At 42.8% G+C, this 7,900-nt stretch overlaps 1 pseudogene; it reads right to left on the bottom strand.

The window, feature by feature from the left end:
- Window positions 1–594: 594 nt before the first annotated feature.
- LOC125511257 lies at window positions 595–5,742 on the bottom strand (annotated as a pseudogene).
- Window positions 5,743–7,900: the final 2,158 nt, after the last annotated feature.

The following is a 7,900-nucleotide window of genomic DNA, read 5'->3' as shown; positions in this document are numbered from 1 at the left end:
TCACGATGTTGGAACCCCTGGATGAAACGGCGAGGCTGGTCGTGATCATGATCATGTGGAAAATCTGGCATGTGCATAACGAGATCACACATGACAAACTGCCACCCCCCGCTGAGGCGTCTCGACGCTTCTTACATGGCTACATCACTTCACTCTTGTGCATACAACAGTATACAGGTGATAATTTAGAGAAGGGGAAGATGGTGGTCGGTTCTACTCAGACGAGTGTGAGGCCTAGTCCGGTGGCAAAGGTGCGACCACGTTGGATCCCCCTAGCCGGGGCTGGGCTAAGCTCAACACGGACGGGAGTTTTGTCGCGCCCACAGGTGCGGCCGAAGGAGGGATGGTCCTACGGGATGATAGAGGTGATATCACCTATAGCGCATGTAGGGAGCTTCGTACATATGATAATGCGTTGGAGGCTGAGCTCTCAGCTTGTAGAGAGGACCTGGATCTGGCCTTACACTGGACCACATTGCCTATCATCATTGAGATGGATAATGTCGAGGCAATGTCGATACTTAGAGCACCCACGACAGACAGGTCACAACACCGTAGACTCGTAGAGGAAATAAACAGATTAGTTGAGCTAGATGCCAGGGAGATTTTATTCACCCATTGTAGCCACTGGCAGAACAATGTTAGCCATGAGCTGGCCGCGTACGGCCGTAGTACCCCACGTACGGCAGTCTGGTTTACTGCTGGGCCGAACTCTGTTGTAAACTTGGCTATGGCTGAGAGGCCCCCTTGAGCAATGAGAGAACTTTCTCCCCCCTCCTTTATAGAGGGAGTACATCTCCAACAATCGGTGGCAAGATTCCGTGTGCGTGTGGCCGATGCAGCTATCCTCCGAGCCAAGCTGGATTCCTTTACACGTGCAGAGTCCAGCAGACCGACTCGACAAACAACTGATACAAGATTGGAGTACAATAACACAACATCGGATGCAAAGCACAGATGACACCGTGCCGGCGACTTCTATGTCTAAGTCTAACACATTCCATATATGATATGCGGAGGATGCTATGCTTTGCTCGGCCTCTCGCCGGAGCCGAGAGCACTTGGCACGGTGACGTAAACTGATGGCTCCAGTTGAAACGAGGCATGTACTCTGATAGCCCGCCGCCGCCGTCAGCCACTGCGATTGATGCTCGACCGAGCTCACCATACTCCCCTCGAGCTTACTTGTCATCGACGTGCCTCCCCTATCATCACCGTCCCAGGCTGCCCCTTCTGGCGGCGGCCACACGAACCTTGATTTCATGAGAGGCACCTCGGGCGGCGGCGCCGACTTGGCTATGACCTGCACCACCTCAGGCATCGTCGGCCGGTCCAACGGGTTTGGGCTGCTGCATGCCAGGCCCAGGAACAGCAGGCGTTCGGCGTCACCGCCAGCGTGCAGCTGCAGGCTGTCCTCGTCCGGAGAAGAACTAGAGATCAACATGGGATTGACGCACTCAGTAGCCTCCACTCGCGATGGAGGTGCCACACCCGGTCGGTGATATGGACGTCGTCGTCGTCATCCGCCGCCCGATGAATGAGCACCTGCTGGCCCGTGACGACCTCGAGGATGAGCACCCCGAGCGCGTAGATGTCGGTCTGCCGCGTCGCCTTGCCGAACATACCGTACTCCGGCGCGATGTATCCCCGGGTGCCACCGTAGACGGTGGCGGAGTTCCTATCGACGGCGACGGTGCAGGCAAGTCCAAAGTCGCCGAGGCGGGCGCGGAAGCTCGAGTACAGCATCACGTTGCTCGCCTTTATGTCGCAGTGGAGGACCATAGGCTCGTACTCGTGGTGGACGTAGTGCAGCCCGGTGGCTACGTCTCTGACGATCTCGTACCGGGTGGCCCATTGCTGGATGGCCGCCGCGTCAGTGCCTCGCTCCCGTTGCTGCCCGGTGTGACCGCCGCCTCTGGGGAAGAGATGTCGGTCCAAACTGCCATTGGTCATGAACTCGAACACAAGCAGGGGCTCCCCTTTATTGTTAGACCAACCTGAAAATACATGCACATTTGTGTATGCAGCATGTAAAATTAGTCCTTTGCGGCTTTGCGCTGTATATTGTACAAGTACGTAGATACTCCCTCCGGTCCCATAATATGAGACCTTATTACATTCGATTTGAGAGAGTATATTAATTGCAACCTAGAGATTATGTGTAAATAAAGGGATTGCACATTTCAACTTCAGTGTAATGACTGGCAAATCTCAACAGGTTAACATCTAATTATGCTCGCCACCATGGCCACCACTCGATAAGAGATTCAAAGACCACGCTTTTTAAATTTGCAAACCGCTCCCAATTTTATGTAACTGCAAAAATGTCTTATATTTAGTTACAGAGGTAGTACTTCACAATGTTATGGTTACTAAAAAAACAAAAGCAACTAAAAAAGTGTTTAATTTATTTTAGGAACATTCATGATATATTAGAAAAAAATTATAATACCATTAAATATAAATCTTAGAGTTCCAAAAATGGAGAAATAAAAAAGTTTAGGAATATCCATGGAAACTAGGAAATGTTATGATTTTCCATATATATATATATATATATATATATATATATATATATATATAAATAATCATATTTGTGTCTTCTTTGCTTTCTTGCTTTAATTTGAAGAAAACTTAAGAAATTTTTTCTCTAAAATTTTATTTATGTTTCATCAATATTTTCTTGAATATTTTTTATTTCCTACATCATATATTTTAAAATATAACTTTTTATGCATATTAAATTTATTTAAAATGGATTCTTCAACATTTAATTGAAGTTAGAAGTCAAATTTGTCTAACTTTAGAGTTTAGGGACAAAATTGAAATTAACCAATAGTTGAGGGATCAGAAGTATACTATTCTTTATAAACATGGTGATCGGCAAATAGTGCAGCAGCCAATTAAAGAACATTTCTAGCCATCGTTTTCTTGTTTTTCTTCATCTCAAAATTAGTCAAAGAGTGAACCCATGGATGAAACCATGTGACTTTTTTATGCAAAGCACCTTTCGCTTGTGTAGTGGTCAGATATTTAAGAAACTAGATGGTACCCCACGTGTTCCTGCGGAAATAAGTTCCAATATATTTCAATGAGATTTGTTTGCGTGGAACATGAATATTTGGATTTATGAGAAATAAAAACAAAAACTACACATTATATATTGTATTTGATTATTATATAGTTGAAATTATTTATTGAATATAAGTCGCATAATACAATGGAGAACTTTTTCCCATGTGTGTTGAGTGGGTCCTTAATGAGATGGCATGTGTGTGATGAGGTAGAATATGTGCATGTTGAGATAAATAAAAATTATGGGGATGAACTAAGACCATGTCGAGTAGCTTCCCAAAACAATTCCTCTACAAGTGCTTATATTGGGGCGCTTTTCATCGAAGTGCGTTTTTTTTGTCAACTTCCCCTAAATGCGTTTTTTTTTAAGAATAAGGAAGCTGTTGGAGATGCTCTAATACTGGAAATCTATCTCTCATGCATATTGTGATGGGCCTTTGATAAGGTCCCATGTGTGCATGTTAAGATAGTATGAATAACGGGGATCAATTATTTAGGTACATAGGATTTGTTGACCCTTTGGAAAACAACATCTAAATAACCATTATCAATACAATTTATGTGCCAATGACTCGGTGATCATAGTAAGATATGTTGAATTACAGATATGAGCCAATTTCTTGAATTTTTGGTCATGACATGGTTTGTGGGATGTTTCCAATGGACATTTTGTTACATAGATTCTCAATTAAATTACTCCCACCGGTCCTTTTTACACCGCATATAAGATCATTTGTCTGAAGATAAAGTTTAACCAACTTTATAGAAAGAAATTTCAACATTCACAAATAATTATTTCTAAGTTGATGAATTTTAACGTTGATTCTTTATCTAATGGTGAGCAACATAATTAATTTGTCACTGTGTTAAAATGGTTCAAAAAATCTTCCGAGTCAGCGATTAATCTTCCAATTTATCGCTAATCGGGGGGTGACCGATAAGATTATGCCTTATCTTTGCCGTTTATCTTTGGACCGATTTATCGCTCTGACAAGCAATTTATCTGGAATCTATCGATAAATCGGACCTATTTATAGCACTATGTTCTTAGCTTATTTCTGTTTTGTGGACTTTGTTACGTAATATGTATTGTTGTCCTATTTTGTTTGTCATTATACGAGGATTCAAAGGCTAGGAATCAAGGTAACACTTTTGTCCAATATTGTCTTGGTGCTGAATATAGCGTATTTTAGTATTGGGAACCTAAGATTTGCAAAATAAAATCCAATTAATAGTCGACCGATAAAATCGATTAATCTCTAATCCCTCGCTGACCGAGACGATAACGATAAGCGATATCCTCAACATTAAAAATAATGCATATATACTTCTTTGGAAAAAAAACAGAGAATATGTAACGCATAATCGTGGTATGTGCTTACCGATGAGAGGGACGATGTTCTTGTGGCGTAGCCGGTTGATGATGCTGACCTCGGCGAGGAAATCTTCGTAGCGTCGGTTCTCCACGTCGCGCGTGAACCTCTTGACGGCCACGTCCATGGGTCGTTCCGTCTTGGAAGCGGCGGCTGGGAGCGTGCACCTGTACACGGTTCCAAACCCGCCACCGCCGAGCTTCATGGCTTCGTGGAAGTTGCCGGTGGCCTTCTTGATGTCTGCGAACTCCACCTTGGTGGGCATCCCGGGGAGGCGCTCCATGGACCTGGCGAGCTGGTCCAGGTCCTTGTGCCACCGCCTGTACCTCGAGTTGAAGTAGCACGTTAGGCCGATGGCCATCAGGATGGTGGCAGCTACGAATACGACTACGAGGACCACGGATCCGTAAGCACTGAGGACGAGTTTCCTTGCGATGCTGCCCAAAGCGAGGGCCTTGACCTGGATCGTCGCGTTCCAGCGAACCCCATAGTGGCGTACCTGCTCCGCCGTAGAGAGGAGGCCGAAGCGCGCGATCGGGGTTACGCCGGTATGCTTCAGGGGAACCTCAGCTATGGGGCTGTCAGGCTTGGGATTGGCTTGAACGTCCGCGTAGAACGACAGGCTGCGCCCCGCATGGTCGTAGTCGATCCACACGGTGCAGTCCTTTGCGACGGCACCTAATGTCGGATTGATACTGATATCGGCGACTATGATGTGATAATAATCTTCGTCGTACTCCGTGATCGTAAGGTTGGACAGCACACCGATCCTGACAGAGACTTGGCTGCCGGAGACGTCAGCACTCAGGGACGTAGAGTTGGCGAGGTCGAGCGGGCCAACATCTCTTGCCAACAGTCGCTTGATCGGTAAGGAGCTGTTTATTAGTGTCCAAGGGAAGATGAGGAAGGCGAGGCCATCCCGGCTGGACGGGCTCGGGTTCCACAGCGACTGATATGAGATGGTGGCGTTGAACGACTCATCGTCGACGTCCAGTCCGTCGGGGTCGATGGTGGACAACACTCGGGTGTTGTTCACGTCGGAGTAGGAGAGGTTGCGTTCGACCCCGGATGCTTTGTCGATCACATAGAATTCGGAGCCGACGCACTCCAAGGTGATTTTGTCTTTCTGATTGGAATCACGGCTTTTGCACGGCTGCGCCTTCGCGTGGGAGAAGAACGTGATCGATAGGAGGAGGAGGATGCTGCAGAGACATGGGGGAATCTGTTTCGGCGGAAAGGCCATTCTAGCTATGTTTCGCCCGGTCGTAGCTAGGCAGGTAGCAAAGCTGCTTCTATCGGCCTCACACATAGCAACTAAATCTCGCTTGGTTATATACTAGTGGCCAGTGGGATCTTGAGAAGGCGGTTCTGTCACCCCACACCTACGCTTCACAGAAGTTTCGATCAACTATGTAACTTGTAGAACGCAACAAATTTATCTACGTATGGCTTTCCACCACAAGTTCCCTATTTTGGGCGGACCTGCGAGCTGCCACAGACGCTTCCATCTTCAAAATCTTCAAATCTCCAGCAATTGTTCACCCTTTGACCCGACGAAGACGAACTGCGCCAATCTTCAAACCTTTTACTAGTGACTAGTTCTCGATACGCCGATCGACCTGACTCTCTGAAGTTCCCAAGTTTTTCCAGATTAATTCCAAGCCCAGCTGTCCACCGGGAAACCTTCAGATAGCTCTACATCTGGAGCAACGAAGTTTCCTTCTATCGTTTCCCTGGTCCATGCATGTTCCAGTATCCATCTGCATCGATCAGTTCATCCACCCTAGACATTGTTGCTTGCAGCAACCGGACGGGTGGTTTTAAGCTTTGGTTTGCGGCAAATTTATTTAATTAGAACTTCTCTTCCAGGAAGGGAACAAATGGAACATGGGGGCATATATATAGACCCGTTTTTCAAAAAAAAAATAACTTAAAAAATGGTCGAAAAATCATTAAAATTGCTGGCAACAAATTTGATAAAATGTTACACTCACGTAATAATTTAGGACGAAATGACTTTCGTGACATTGTCCGGGACATACATCATAATTAGAAATAATATTGTCTATTATATTTAGCAACAATCCTGCTAAACCTTATAATTAGAATCACGCAATAAATTGCATTGGTCATATCAAATTTCTGTAACATTTTGCACCATGCGCTTTAAGATGTGGATTTGTGATCAACCCGACGAGTTGGTTAAAAAATTTGTTGCAGATCAAAATGCTACATACAAATTAAAGTGTTGTTTAGTTAGTTAAATAATAACAATAATAAATTTCGTTCACATTAATGAACTGAACAATCTACAAATTGACAAGAACAAAAAAAAATGGAACGCTATCTATTAGGCGTCTAAATTATTTTTTGACATTCAGTTAAATTCACTGGGAACATTAGATTGAAATTAACGGTCATTATTCATCTTGTTTCTCCATTCATATTTTTTTCTGTGAAAACTAAAACAAAGCCAAAAAATAGTTATCTAAGGGTGAATGAATTATTGGAATGGTTATTAACCTAAAAGAACAAAAAAATGAAACAAAATAAGCAATGATAGTGCAAATTTTTTCACTCAAGTATAATTTATATGCATACTATATACTACCTGTGTGTACACCTACACACAAAATAAAAAAATGAAATTTTCTAAGACAAAATGAATTATTTGCACTGGTATTACCCTTAAAGAAGAAGAAACTATGAGAAAAAACTTAAAAAACATAATGAAAACAAATGCACACAATTTACACAAAAATGCACATTTTATAATATGGAAGATTAAATATATAATAGTAGGGGAAAATCCTTCCAGTATAATTAACACACAATGTATAGCACTTGCATGCATACATTTACACAAACACAGTATGAAAATATACCCACAAAGGAAAATAAAAAACAACTAAAAAGGAAACTAAACAGAAGAAACACGCTTAAGAAACAAAATTATGACTGAAGTGATATTTTTCAGGCGCCTATAAAATAGAAAAACCTAAAAAATCACCTAGAAATGAAAAAGAACAAAACATGAGAATAAGTTTCAATCTAAGGAAGAAAAAAGGGAGTGGTGTTACTCAAAAGAAGAATGTGAAAAATGAAAGAAGAAACAATTGTCTAAGGAAGAAAGAATTCTAGAAGTGGTGATAGTTCAAAAATTATGCAAAGCATAAAAATGTACTAAAGAAGAAAGATTCGTGAAAATGATTACTCAAACTTAAAACATAAACAAAAAGTATTCTATGGATATATGAATCAAAGCGGTTATCTTTAAGGCGAACGGATATTTGTCTGGTGTAAATCGCTTTTCCTTTGCAACATATTACTAGATTTTCTTTGATGACACGCGTAGACTTGCATAACCTTTTCGATAAATAAGTATGTATATGATGTCTAGTGTTAATTCACGTGTGTGGTTATGCACTTGGTTAAAGCTACAGACTGCAAAG

The sequence above is a fragment of the Triticum urartu genome, chromosome 5 (genome assembly GCF_003073215.2).
Source record: "Triticum urartu cultivar G1812 chromosome 5, Tu2.1, whole genome shotgun sequence".
NCBI classification, from domain to species: domain Eukaryota; kingdom Viridiplantae; phylum Streptophyta; class Magnoliopsida; order Poales; family Poaceae; genus Triticum; species Triticum urartu.
The sequence above is the reverse complement of the archived record's forward strand: the minus strand, read 5'-3'. Positions and strand labels throughout refer to the sequence as shown.